General features: G+C 33.7%; 1 protein-coding gene across 2 annotated transcripts in view; it reads left to right on the forward strand.

Moving 5' to 3' along the window:
- Nucleotides 1–11,970, forward strand: part of LOC143614040 (protein LURP-one-related 15-like) — a 197,202-nt gene extending 185,232 nt beyond the window's left edge. The window contains exons 1-2 of one of the 2 annotated variants that reach the window (XR_013150230.1): nt 11,547–11,802; nt 11,887–11,970. The gene's annotated coding sequence lies outside the window, so the exon portion shown is untranslated. Of the gene's footprint in view, nt 1–11,546; nt 11,803–11,886 lie in introns of those variants that run through there. The other variant, XR_013150231.1, reaches the window with a different exon arrangement.
- Nucleotides 11,971–15,857: the final 3,887 nt, after the last annotated feature.

Raw genomic sequence — 15,857 nt, forward strand, 5'->3', positions numbered from 1 at the left:
CCTTATCAGATCATTTGTAACGTTGCATCGACTACTCGAAGTTCCACGTTATGATATATTTTAAATTGTATCTACAATTTTTATGTCACACCCCAACCTAGGGCAGAAATGTCGGGTCGCGAACTGATTGCTCACAACTTTTCAAAGGTTACTATCATGCAACATTATTTAAATGACAATATCTATTAATTAAATTAAGTTTTCAAATAAATCAAATACAAACAAATACATAATTCATAATCATACAAAAATACAATTTATATCACAAATGATCTTGATTAATTATTTTCTAACTTAAATTCTTCACTAAGTCTTCACCAACCTGCATTAAATTTCTACGATAACCTGCATATGTGTATAAAATATAATTTTGTCAACAACACATGTTGAGTGAGCAACACACCAGTTTAAATGTACATATAGTATATATAAAAATAAGTAATGGCAACAAGCACTACTAGAAAATAGTCCTTTAATGACGCGTCATGCGTGTCATTAAAGGGGTAGATGACACAATATCTCGTGTCAAGGAAGGTCATGTCATAAAGAAAAATGACGCAAATTTGTGTCATATTTTTATGACATGCATTAATGACAAGCATTATTGACCGTTTTTTTTGACACACGTTTGCGTGTCATGGTTTTAAGTATTATAAAAAAGAATTTTTTTGACAATTTTATAATTTCAACATTAAATAATGACAATTAGCGTCTCATAATAAAACTAAAATTCATATATAGCAAAATAATCCATTTCATATAATATTTCAACACACTAATAAACATTCAAAAGTCGACCATTCTTCACAATATTTCAAAGTTTAACATTTCATTAACATCGATACGAACATTCACTGGTAAATAAAGGATGCCACAAAAGTCGACCATTCTTCACGAATTCCATCAATATCAGCATCTGTGTATTCATTATTCCCTCCCCCAATCTGAGAAAAAATTTAGATTAGTTAAACCTAAAGTTCAAATGATTTGTCAAAAAAAGTGGTCAATCAGATATTCCACTAAGCAACTTGATAACCCGATCTAGCATATACAATACGACAACTTTACAAGATCAACAGCATAAGCGAATTGAGTCTAATTACAGCAGAAATACTAACTTTTATTAATCACATAACATAATAACTTCATATCCTAAGTTCCTAACCGGTTATGGAGACTTATTTATCTAGGTTTAGGGAAAAAAGTTCCTAACTAACTGTCACATTTTGATCAGCATTAATCATCATCTTGACTATAAAAAGTCAACCTTAACACTATAACTTAAACCTACTGTCATAAATTTACTAAACTGATACAATAATGAAAATATAAAAAGCTGCTCTACTTACATTGTCATTGACCAGTATTTCGTTTTCAAACTCTTCTTCATGCCCCCCCATTTGGCAATTTGCGGCTTCAGAAACACTATGTGTACCTTTTTCAAGTTTCTCTAGCTCATATTCAAGTTTGTTAAACCGTTCATTGGTCTTATTTTGCTCACTGTCCATGTACTGCTTAACAGTCTTGGATATAAAAAAATATCGGTCTTAAATATCACTTGTAAACAAGAACAAAGCTACCTGCATGGCCATGGGAAAATCATCTGCAAAGTCAGGAGGGAAAAAGAGATCCGCATGTTTCTTAGTGAATGAGGGTTTCCCTGCACATTCAATTGCAATTGAGAAAAGAAAAGATGAGAAGTCAAAAGTGTACTGAATGAAAAGACAAGTACAGAGAATAGAACCTGGTTGGGCGCCAAGCTCAATAACATGCAGCTTTGAAGTACTTGTCCAGCGTTGGAGCTTTTCGTTGCAAAAGAAATGAGAATCGAAGGATTCTCATTGACCGGAAGCTGTGCATGACACAATAATATGTGATATATATTGATGACGCTATACTTATATGGGGTTTCAAAATGTTATATAATAAAAGAAATTATCTTTACTTTCATGCTGGCAAATGATGCTGCATGTGCTTCAAGAGCTTGACTTCGCTGCTGATCAACAGAACATAGTTGCATATTTCCTTTGACTAACTGAGGTCTCTGTTAACATTATATGTTGAAGCTCTATGATCCAGGCTACTTAACACAACACCTGTTAGATCATCAATGTCTTACATTGATGGTGATGAAGGGATCTTAAGATATAAAGGCTACACTTTCTGTATTCTATCATGATGCAAACCTTGCTTTTAGAGTAAGTAATTTCACTTTTAAACATTATCAACTCGATATGCTAATTCACATATTTTTCTTTACACTTTGAATATATTCTCAAGCTTTACTTGTTTAAATTAGGGTCAAGATCTATACAAGCCGAAACCGAAACTTATTACACGGATCTGATCTCGGTTATGGATATTAACTATTTTTCGGTTTCGGGTCGGGTCGGTTAACACTCGGTTCGGTCCGGTCTTATCAGTTTTCTCACCCCTATTAGAAACATTAGAACGAACATGTCTTCATATTAAACCTAACAATTCTGCATCTCCAAATAACTGAATAGTGAACCTATTAAAGTTTAACCATAATTTATGCACTAGTTTAAGTTTAACATTGAAGGCGGAAATTGATCTGAAATGCAGTTAAATCCAGACATGAGTAAGAATGTTTTTCCATTCCATAAACAACGTAGTTAACAACAAATTCAATTCAAAAAAACACACATTAACTATTTATGAGTTAATTAAGTACATAGAAAATAAGCATGATTATTATGAAGGTAAAATAGGTTCACTATTCAGATTATTATAATATAGAAGATGTACACTTAACACCTATATAATTTATGCACCAGTTTAAGTTTAACCAATTTATGCATCATCAGATCCGTAAAACCACTTTATGACCCAGTTTAACACAAAAAGTAAGAGATTATACCGTAAACAATGAGTAATTAGAGCCGTAATCGTGAATTTGATGCATCAAATCCTTAAATCCAGAGTCGTAATTGTAAAGCCAAGCCGTAATTGAGTGATCGATGATGAGAGAGATGGAATTAGGTTACTGCCATGAGAGATCGATGATGAGAGATATGGAATTAGTTTACTGTCATGGGAGATAGATGTGGATTAACCAAAATTGTAAAGTGAGATTGAGCCCTAGGAATGAGAGGTCGATGAGATTAAAGAGGGTTTTTGTACTTTGTCTTTTTTAAACCAAAATTAAAAAAGTGACACTTAAAAATGACACACACTTAAAGTGTAGCCTGTGTGTTTTTAAAAAAAAAAAAAAAAAAAAAAAAACTTTTATGACACTAAAACATTGACAAAAAAATGTGTGTCTTCGTTACTTCAAATTTCTATAAAAGATGACAATATTTAGTGACACACGGTTTTTACACGTCATAAAATTACTATGTGTCATGATTGGCATGTCATTAATAGTATATTTTCTACTGGTGAAGTCATGTGAGAATAACAAATTAACCAAATGAGCATGTATAACTGAGATGTCGAGAAGCACAAAGGCTATAACGACTGGCGTATGATCATACTATTCTAAGATTATGTTGGACCTCTCCGAATGCGGAAGCATATAAAGCAAATAAGCACATAAACAAGTAAGGTATAAGTTGTTAACACATAAGACAATAGTTGCAGTTTTGAGTATAAGTATATATAAGAAATATAATTTACGCATATGTCCCAAAAACGTGGAAAAAGAAGTAAAATAGGGGAGTGTGGTACTCACCTCAAAGACGAACAAAAGTGAATAGATAACAATAAGAATGACGAAAGCGGATCACGCGTGTTGACGATAAAGCCTAATAAGGAAAATAGAATGTGGATACGCTAAGTTAATGAACTAGAGCGGATAAGCGAGTTCGATAATTATAAAGCTATTAAGTCATATTATATTCTTTTTATTCGTAACTAATATAATATTTTATTTTATATAAAGATTTTATATGAAAAAATAGTAGTTTGTTAAATTATAAACAAAGTATAGTAAAACACATCCTTAAAATATTATTAGTTTTTTAATCCGTTTAAAAGTATATTATAACATTAAAATATTTGTGTAAAAGTAAGACACATATTTTATAATTAATTAGTTTACCAAATATATAGGTATAGATAAAACACATCTTAACAATATTATTATTAGTTTTACAAATATATTCATTTATAGTTTACTTGTTATATATTTATATATCAAAATATTAGTTTTTATGTTAATACATATACATACACGAAGGAAAACAAGAGAAAATAAGTATTATAAAGTCGGTTTTCACTAAAACAGTTTTTAATTAATTATTATTATTATTATTAACAATATGTTTATTAAATGGTTTAAAGAGAAAATAATCAAAAGAACTAAAAATCCGGGGTGCAGGGGGTCGAACATGCGACCTCCCCCGTAACTCTTGTGACTAAACTACTGGGCTAACCAGCATCTTACATCAAAAACTAGTTTCCATTTTTAATAGACACAAACAGATCAAAACATAAACTGATCAAGAACCCTAGCTTTTGATTTGATCAATCCGTATATAATTAATCAACACAACGTTAGGGCTTTTGATCAGTGCTCATTCGCGATTAAAACCACATGTTTAATTACCTCTAAGGATGATCGGAAGAGAAGTAAATGGCACTACAGTGGCTGGCGGCGAGGTGATTATAAACGAACCAGTAAGGGATTAAAGTAATACGATTAAACACAGGGTTATTGTCGGCTATGGTCAAATGATTATGCTTACGAGTTTAATTGATTTATTATGAAGAATTTCTTGTAGAACAAGTTCATTGAGTTTTCTGTCAATATAATAAGGAAGAACAGATCGTTTAGATTGAGTTAACAAAATTAACTTGTCGGTTAGGCCGCAGATGTTAATACTAATACAATCGATGATCAAATTAGGAGCGAGAATTAAGATCCAAGTCGCGAATTTGTATAAACAGGTATCACAAACGGGTCACGGGTTTGGATTAGGTGAAAAGGATCTGGGTATGAGTTATGGTTAAAGGGTTATGATCTCAATTTGCATTTTAGTCCCTATAAATTGAGGGTGGAAACATAATAAGTAAGAGTTTGGTTTGGGGTTAAAATTGTCATACTTTGAAAGTTATAAACATATATTATATAAATATTTAAACAATAATATTATAATAATAAATTACACTTGATAAACGCGATAAAACTTCCCAAACATCGAAATGGGTCGGGTATTTAATAAAAATATTGATTCGGAAAACCCGAGGTGTTACATTTTACATTCTCAAAATTTAATAGTTATAAATAATAAATTTGTTTTAGTTTTCTCAAATTTCGTGACGAAATTCCCAAAAGTAGGGATACTGTAATAACTCACGTTTTCCGTTTAATTTATCAAATACCAATACCCCACCCGTTTTTCATGGTCGGGTAATTTTATCAATAAAACATCGTATTTATCGTTTTTATCGAGTTATTATTATTTTTATTATATTTAATTAATTATCCATAATAACTATGTGTTATATACATTTTTTGCCCCTAGGTTCAAGTTCTAACTCTATATGCATCCATCCATAAAGTTCAAGGACTAAATAAAAATCTAATTTAAATAATATATATTATATTTTAACTCATTTACCCAAACCCAACCCGTAACCCGTTAATCCATTTTGATTTCTTGAACCTTAATTCACGTCTTATTGTTGGAATTGATCACACTAGATCGTTCATTATGCCTAATGCGACTCCAACGACGTGTTTAATTTGGAAAACAAGATTTATTTGATTCGTATTGATTTATTAACAAACCCATCTTTATCATATTTAATATTATACGAATACAGATCATAATAACGTAATTAAACCCTAGTACACCTTCTTCTACACGTCAGTCAAACCCCCACAATTAATTGTATTATACGAGCCTGTTTATATCGATTTTGATTCACGTCTTGGCCCTCGGCTGTGTGGCTTCGTTTGCCTTCAATTCGTAAACATATGAGGTAATTTTTATATGTATCATGTTTGCTCTTAATCATAAGTCATTAACCCTAACGTTAACTAAACCAAAAACAACGGATTGATGAATTTCAAAATTCTAGGGTTTTTAGGATTTGGGGGAACTCCGGTGTTTAGTATTTCATAAGTTGTTTGCGTTTGGTTAACAACAGACACCCCAGCACAGCTGGTCGGGGTGGGTGAGGTAATACTTGGAACTGTCTGAGGCGCATATTCGAGCTTCAGCCATCCCGTTTTTGTTATTTATTTTTTAAAAAAGTGTTTTAGTGGTTTAAATGGGATTATAAATTGATTTATAATTAATATTATATATAAAATAAATATTATTTTATTAAAACGACACCATAGGGTTTACGTTTCTTGTCAATTAATCTTGTTACATGTTTTCGTATATGTATGTATATATATATATGTACTATAAGTATATATTAATAATAAACCTTGTTTTTTATAATTACACATTTTTAATTCACGTTTCCTCGTCATAGAACGTCTTTACAAACTCGTCATATATATATATATTAATTATTTTTAAACGAAAATATAACAAACACATTTAAAACGCGCGATATATATTTTTATCATTAAACTTCATTAACGATTCAAGACGCATATTTATTTGGATATTATTGTTATAATTATTTATTTAAAAATGTTTGTGTTATAATTATTTATTAAAAGTGTTTATATATTTATATCATATTTACTAAAATATTATATCTCAATTTACATTTAATCAAATCATTTTATTTAATTTGTATATTTAATTATTGTCTAAATATTATTATTATAAGTATATTTTATATTAAATCTATTTATTTTAAATTATTTCATTTATAGATATTGATTTTGTATTATATCAAGTATAAAGGTGATTCTATAAATAAATAAAAATAATTATCATATAAATAAATGATAAACGATAATATTGTTTTTGCAATAACAATAACTATAGAAATCAATCATCCAATCAATAACATCTTAATCCTAAATATAACTCAAATCACATCAAAACTCTAATTCATTATATGCGTTATATCATTTGTAATTTAACCTATAATATTAAATTATGTAACTAGGAAATCCTTGACAGTAAATCCCGAAGGGTTAGCATTCTCACATTCTCTCTTGACTTTTAATAATCTAATCAGGTGAGTAATCACTCCCCTATTTTACTTATTTTCAATGTTTTGGGAACTTATGCGCACCTTCTATCAATCTTCAATTTTTACATTATACTATCAAATGCAAGCTCTTAATATTTGTGTTTTGTATCATTGAATTACTACTTGATACTTGTTATTTTCTTTTGTGTTTATTTATCGCATTCGGAGAGGTCCATCATTATAATCACATCATGCTGTAGTGGCCGACGTCCGATCGCATGACAATGGTTTCACCGATAACTCAGTTATGGTAACCAACGCTCGATTCGCATGGCAACGATTTAGCCCGCTCATCATTACTTATTTACAATGTTACATGCTATGGTTTGATTGTATATACTCACATATAACAGTTTTTCTCTTTATCTATATATTATTATATTGTAATAAAAACTGGTGATTTTCTCACTCAACCTCGTGTTGACAAAAATATCTACTTTATACGCATTTGTAGGTTTTCAGGTTGGATTGTTTAGCAAGATGAAGATCACGTAGAGATTCCTTTATGACTTAAAAACTTATTCAAGATTATTTGATTTGTTTTATAATTCATTTATACTTGATGTACTTAAATGTAAATTGTTTTATTTAAAATAATTAATTAGATATTGTCACTTTACAATTGCATGATAATACCCTGTGAGCTGTGAACAATTAGTTTGCGCTCCGGCATTTTCGTCATAGGTTGGGGTGTGACATACCGGCTACAAACTGTTCTAATATCTTCTAGGATATACACCGGTCTGGAAACCGTTTTAATTATATTTTGCAATGCTTCGTTTATAACGGTTTTGAAACCGTTGTGTTTACGTTATTTAACCGTTTTAAAATGGTCATTTTTTGTACTAGTGACAAAACGTTTTCCAGAAGTAAATACAAGTCTTCAACTGGTTTTAATTCTTCAAGCCATTTCAAATCCTAGCATACTTGACTCGTATCACCAGAGTCTACATACCATGCAAGCATGTCATCCTGTACATAAAAGGATTATGAAATAAACAGAAATAGACGATAGAAAATTCTTAACCGAATTATATTTAGAAACCATTGTACATTTTCCATCCAATAACAAACCAGATGATTGAGTTTTGTTTATTTCACACTGCAAACGATTTTCTTAACATCTATACTTCTAGTGGATTGATTATTACCCGGGCCATGGCCCATAAACAATAACATCCCGTTTTTTGAGTTTCGAATAATAAATGAAATACGAGTTATTATGAGTCAGGCTAGAGTTGGGTTAAATGGATATGGGTTATGGACTTGGGTTATGAAGGAAGGAAGGAAAGACCATGGGCTTAAGCCCATGATCCATAATTATATAAGTCATAATTACCCATTTAATTTCATTTCACACATACTCCATACACCATAAAAACACACACTTAAAAATGACCAAATGTAGGGCACCGGTAACGAGGCCTTACATAAACCCCATGTGTGTACCACCTGAACAAACATCATCATCATCATCATCATCATCATCATCATCATCATCATCATCATCACCACCACCACCACCATCATCATCATCATCATCACCATCGTCACCATCGTCATCATCATTATCATCGTACTCAGTAAATCCCATCAATAGCAAAGCTATGATAGGGTCTAAGGAGGGTAAAATATAGTCAACCTTACCTCTACCCCATAGGAATAGAGAGGTTGCTTCAAGTGAGACCCCCCGCTCTACAGTTGTTTTGCATCAAGCCTTGGACATAAGGTACATAAAAATCAACCATTAGGACCCCGATCGATTGGTGCACGTGCCCTTGTTTTGTAGCTATCAACGCCACCACATGATGTCTGATTAACATTCCGTCACTTTTAACGCTATTTTCATGAAATTAATAAAATAACATAAAAATTTGGTGCAATTTCACTTTTGCCCACCAAGGGCCCACGCATATATACATTATATGCATGCACCGAAAGCAGGGTGAAACCTGAACAAACAGCATCAATAATAATTTAATTTGTTCATTTTTCAAAGGAAAAACTTCATTGAATAGTAACAAACTTTTTCTATTTTACCAATTTTGTTACTCTAACTTTTTTTTTATCTCAATTAGGTTATTCACAAACTTTTTGTGTATCAATTATCTTACTCATTAAGTCTTTTTTTTATGATTATAATGAATTATGTTTTTTTGGTTTATTTTATAATTTAACTAAATTAATATTAGATGACTTTAATACTTTTTTTAGAATTTTAGCTATGCGCCTATACCTTAAAACTTATATGATAAAAAGTTAATAATTATATGAAATTTCAAATTGAAAATAGATTTTTTTTAATAAAAAAAATTAAATATTGATGCTTTTCGAGAAATAAAACTTATTATTTTGAAATTTTACTAATTAAAAAAATGTTTTTTTGAATTTATTTATTAACAAATTCAATGTCACTAATTTTAATTTCCTATCATCAGTCCACGTCATCATTAACAATTTCTGTTAAAATGAAAATATTCTATTCGGTCATAATAACCTATCAAAATGGTAAAAAAAAATAAAAATAAAAAAAAATAAACCTTGCATTAGTAGATAAATGAAACTTGAGTGCTATAAATGATATAAAAAAAATTGTGAGTAACCTAACTGAGACAAAAAAAGTTTGAGTAAACAAATTGGTTAATGATGAAAGTTTGTTACTATTCTATTCAAATTATAAAATAAACTTTGTTTCTTTGAATCAAATCCAATTTTGTGTTTTGCTAACTAACAGAATCAATTACAAAACTCATAGGTTTTATCATATTTAAAGTACAATTAGTAAACGTGCCTTGTGAAGCATTCGGGTCGCATTAACTTGTTTCCATCCAAGTAATTCAACCTTAGTTTTTACGACCTACGTAGTCACAAATGCCCATTATCGTATACTAGTGATCGTAGGTTGATTTTGGTTTCGTTTTTGAAGTGTTTCCAAATGCATAAAACTCTTAAAAAGGTTAAAGTTGGTTATTAGTTTAGTTTGCATGGATATAACTTTTCAGGAAAAAAAATCGAATAACTCATTGTATAATAGTCAACTATGGCCTTAAGAAATCCTTTTACGAGCCAAATTGTTAACTCAGAAGCTTCAGGTGACATTATGATGGTGGCGGTGATGGTGGGTTGATTCTGATTGAGTCTCCATTTATGTTCTCTTGATTTGAAGCAGAGGAATTGAGCAAAAGCGAGGGTTTATGATGGGTGTTTGGTGACGGGAGAAATCTTAGGGACCAAGTGTTGAGTAGGTGAGCAATTAAAAGTATCTTTGTACAAATGAGCAATCAGATAGTATAGAGACGAAACGTTGGGCCGGCTCCGAGAAGGCGAAAAATTATTTGGGCTAAAGGCGAAACTTTTTTTGACCCTTAAGTAAAAGAAACATTTTGTTGGATTTAAACACTTTAATTTTAAATTGACTTATTTGATTATGATTTAAGTTGTGTAAAAAACTTTTGTATAAAAATAATCTTAAAATTGTCTTAAATAAGACTAGAATTCACAACCTTTTGGTTAGATGTCATAACCCTTTACCACTAGACCAAGCTAGTAGTTATATAATTGTGTTGAAACAATGATTATACATATTTTTTTTATAAAAATACATATAATTTCTTTTGAAAAAAAAATTCGGGCCTAGCAGGGTGTCGGGCCTGTGGCCGTCGACTACCCTGCCATGCCTTAAAGACGGCCCTGACGAAACGTTGATCTTGCCTTCGAAACTAACACCGTTAAGTAACAAAGGGACTCATATTTACGCCCTTTTAAACCACACGGACGCAATCGGGTCATTTTGACTTTTAGGGCCACAACGTGCTCTGTCCTAAAACCACAAAGACGCAAATAGGAATTATCTCTTAATAATAATAACTTTCATGATAGTTTCTCCCAATGGGTGTTAATCAACTAGAACTATGTAACAGTTTCTTTCTTTCATTCATGTTAAAATTGAACAAACCGTAAGTGAAAACCCAAATCTATTTACCCATTCAACTAAATCCCAAAAACCGATTAGGTATTGGATTAATTCCAAAATGAATCTTCCTACTTGCTAGGCTAGCTGTGCCAAAGGTCGACTATTCTTAATTCCTGGGTCCGGCGGCTTAAATACATTACAACTGTTTATTATTAAAGAATTCATATTTCACTTGATGACAAATGCATCACTTTCCTTACATTTACATTTACATTTACATTACATGCATGCAAGTAGGACGCCAACCAAATATATATACCATAAATATAGCTAGCTCAATATATATCTAGCATCAAGTTTGAAGATAACAATTGGCGTACGTACATGTGGATGTAATTTCTTCGCACCTGAGTTGCTTAGTCCAAGTCAACTAATTCGTCAACGAAGTTATCATGTTCAAAGCCTTCCCACACCTCATGCTCGATCCATCAATCCCATAGAGCTACTACAATAATATTATTGGTGTTCATAATAATTTAGTTAGTTTGTGATGATGGCTGCATTCCCTCCATATTCTTTGGTTGGTCCTGAGTTCATTGTACCAACTCCACTTGAAATTGTAGTCCATAAGTATCCTTGTGATCACTGACATTAATCATGCAATCTTGCTAAAAGTAAAACCGCATGACACAACATTCCATCATCAGCTCGAGCTACTTGACACTGACGACAACCCCATTGCGATGCTCCGGGAAAAGGTAACTTTACGATTCTACCTCTTGAATCCTTCTGTGGTTTGTTTTTTAGTCTTGCTGCTAATTTTACACAGTATTAATTTCCAGACTATGAGTGCGCATAGTACATGGAATGTATTTAAGGGTGAAAGTAAAAATGAATCGGACATGATATTTAGCACAAGAACCGACCACGCGTTGTTCAATTATAAGCTCAATCTTAACATGACGTTGGCAAACAAAACGAGAAGCAATGGTTCATGTGATATGAGGATCAAAGGGGACTGGGCCATGGGAAACATAACCATTTATATGGGAATTCATCAACCGCGATAGCCCAGGTAATTTCCGTACTTTTAACGTTGTTGGATAGTAGTTTTGGCGTATAGTTAATGTGACTTTTTATTGATCTTGTAGATGCATAAACCGCAAAATGTGAAGTACGTTAAGGACAAGTTCACGGTAACAATTCAACCTAACATGGACTATGCAGGTGTGGTTGCACTTTTTGTTATTGTTGATGCTTTCGAACATCGTGATGAGGTTAAACTAGGTTCTGGCCGTAGTGGGGCTGCGTTTAATGTTATTACTACTGTTAGCTCACTCGGGAATAGTTAGTTCCATGTTAATTTCCAATCATAAGTTCATGTATTTGTTGTTGTCATCAACTATGTTGTTCTCTCACAGTTAAAGATTCATGTTGTCCCATGTAATCGATCAATTGTTTGTATTATATTGAACTTAATTAATACCACCACTAGCCTTGTCCTTAGTGAACTAGTCATGCGTTACATAAAGTTAATTGCCCCAATGTAGAGTACTTATAATGAGGTGTTATTACAATCAACTTGAATATATACTTGATCGGGGTTTGATAAATCGCATTTGTCAAAACATTAGTATTGTTAACTATACTAATGTGGTATTGTTAACGATACTTTCACACCCTGTACCGGTAGTGGTAGTTCGAAGACAAGACCGGGGGTATAACTATTCTCATTCTCGTTAACCATTCATATTCTTGCAATATAATGGATCACAACGGTGTCCCGAACATGTATGGGTGTACCAGCTAATATTGAGTGCTTATACATGTTTATACTTGTATGTAGTGTCTAAGATTGGGTTATATATATGGTTGTAGTGTGACATACCATGTACCCAAATGGGTCATATTTGGTTGTAACGGGTGTTAATGGACCACATTTGAGTATAATGGCTTATACTGAGGTATATGTTCATATAGCGGTTGACAAATAATAAGAATACACATTGGTGCAGTGCCTTGTATTGTTTTATACATGGTAGAAATGCGTCTTAATTAGTATGTACGTCTTAACGGGTCATGATCATACTTTGTTATAACTTATAACAGGTCTGAAGAAACACGGATCCGTTCCCCGGGTATGGGTCCTGGATCCAATGAGTCTACGAAGTAAAGTACGATAATTATAACTAAGATATGAGTATAGCTTCCCAAAGTCCAATGACCGGAATCTGCAAAACAAACACCGTGAGTCTCGTTACAGGAAGGACAAGAGGGGGGTCTTCCTGTAACCACCCTCCGGCGTGAGAATAAGTATCGTTCGTAAGGGAGAAAGTACTGAAGTAAATAGATTAAGTGTAGTCAGAATGCAGATGAGTGAATGAATACCTCATACCGTTTGACAAGGTATTTTTTAGCCGAATGGTGTAGGAAGATGATTGGGTCAGCTGTCTTCTTCTAGAAGATCTTTGATAACTGCTTGGACACGTGTCTTCTTGCGATAGGTTGAGCTATACGTCCCATGTGCATGGGTGTAACAACCTGGACACGCGTCGTCTAATGATAGGATGGATTGCACGCTGGCCATGTGCACGGTTATAACAAACTGGCCAGGTGTTCTTTATTTATTTGCTGTTCAGTCACGTATTCCCCAAGTAAGAATCATGAACCTTCTTCTAGAGAGTATTTGAGTGATGACAGCTGTCCCGCTGGCATTGTCTTCCGGATGTTTAGGCGGACAGACGTCCCGTCCTGCGGACGACTTTTGAGGATGCCAGGATGTTTCCCCGCATGTTGTGAGGACTTTCCTCCTCATTAGTGATATGCGGGTGGTCCATGTGCCCCGCGGGTGGTTTATAAGAGGATTCTTTGTGGCCCGCGGGTGGTACTTAAGGGTATTTGGGTCTTTTTGGTACCCTACCTCTACAAGTCCCCCAAGTCTAGTGTTTTATTCCGTGTGAAATCTTTATGCGGGTGAAATTCTGGACATAATGTGATTTGGGGATTTTTATTTTTTAAAAATTAGGTAGAAAATATCTTCGGATGGTATGGATAATCATGAAAAAGGACAAGTTGACCACTCGCAGGCACGTGAACAGGTGATGGGACGTTTTTTACGGCTGTCACTGTACCCGACTGTACAACTTTTTCTCTTTTTCGAAATTCTCGCGTGACGTGGCAGTCACTGGTTGGGTGATGTTTTTCTCTCTCTACTGTTCATATCCCATAGCATTAATTACGATGGGTATAAATAAGGAGAGACTCCTTTCCTTAGAAGTTTTATCGTTCTTTTTCTCTGATTTCTTCTTATTTTCTCTCTGATAAAGCATCGAATTCTTTCTTATATGTCCTCCTTAAATCTTCCTAAAATGTCGAATGTTCAGACTGAAGTTGATGAGATAGAGATTGCATGGGACTACTCAGAATATGAAAAGTTACTGGAGACGTATGGTATTCCACCCGAGTGGGAACCAGAGTTTCCTTCTATCGGTTCTATAGCCAGTTTCCCACCACCTAGGAAATTGGCTTTGTATGCCGATTATTTTGTTCATGGGAACTTCTGTTTACCCATAACGAGATTTCTCTAGAAGGTGTTAACTGCCTACAGAATCCATTTATCTCAATTGCATCCTCGTGCTATGATGCGAATTCGTCATTATGAATTCGTATGCATAGCACGTGACATGGTGCCACATATTGATCGATTTCTAGTTTTTTACCATCTTGCCATTCGTGATGGTTGATATACGTGTCAGGGGTTTTCTGACCGGAGCATCGGATATGAGGTTGAAAAGGTATCTAAAGACTGGCGGAATAAGTTCTTTTGGATTTCTGAGGACGTGGTGCCGTTAAACATGGTTCGCCGTCCGGTGGATTCTGCCCTTCCGGACCTTGTTACTGCTAATCATGAAGGTCAAGAATGGTATCGTGTACTTACAATGGAACCATCACCAATGCGAGCATTTCCAGAAGAAGCCCTGGTGTGGGCAGGCATGAGTCGCTTATGGGCCTCAGATTTTATGGAGCCCATTTTTGTTGACTTATATGAACGTAAGTTATTCTTACTGTTTTTTTCTTCTTTTTGCGATGTATTCTATAATTTTTACTTTTTTTATTCTCCTCAGGTCGGGGTTCGATGTTCAATGCCCTTTTTGAGGACAGGGGTTGTGTCCTACATGGCATCCGGGATGCCAGTGGCATGCCTATTCTCGAGAAAACCAAGTTCCGCTTCCTTTTTCCAAAGAAGGTGCGGGCTGAGCCGACTGTCTCAAATGCCACCTTTGAAACAGGTGCATATGTTTTGAACCTTCATCCGCTTTTTGCTATTACTTCTGACGGGACGGACGCCACTTTATTGTCGAGTGATGATGACGGCGATAGTTCTGATTTCTCGATTTCCCAAAGAGAGAGGGAATCTAATGACGATACATCTGAACCTTCATCTGTCTCCCATTTGTTGGTAGAATTGGAGAAAAAGAGAGCTTTTTTGGCTTTCCAAGCAGGACAAGCGGGTGGCAAGACTGCGGATGCTGAGGCGGGACCTTCAAATAAGAAACGAAAAACCCATCGTCCTAAGAAGCCACAGTACAGTCTTGCCGATCGTATTGACATGGTGGAAGGTATATATTAATCCTTTTAAGTGTTATACTTCATAAAATGTGTATCTAAAAATAGCTTTTGTTTTTGTAGATCCGCTGATCTTTGGGGAAGAAGTCTCTGAGAAGTTGCTTACACCTACCCCTCAAACTGAACAGCGACCATCCCCTTCTCCATGGAAGAATGTGGAGGATAAGCCTTCGACTCCTAGCAATAT

The sequence above is a fragment of the Bidens hawaiensis genome, unplaced genomic scaffold (genome assembly GCF_021521415.1).
Source record: "Bidens hawaiensis isolate Kalapana, Puna unplaced genomic scaffold, B.hawaiensis_p1.1 tig00002273_1, whole genome shotgun sequence".
NCBI classification, from domain to species: domain Eukaryota; kingdom Viridiplantae; phylum Streptophyta; class Magnoliopsida; order Asterales; family Asteraceae; genus Bidens; species Bidens hawaiensis.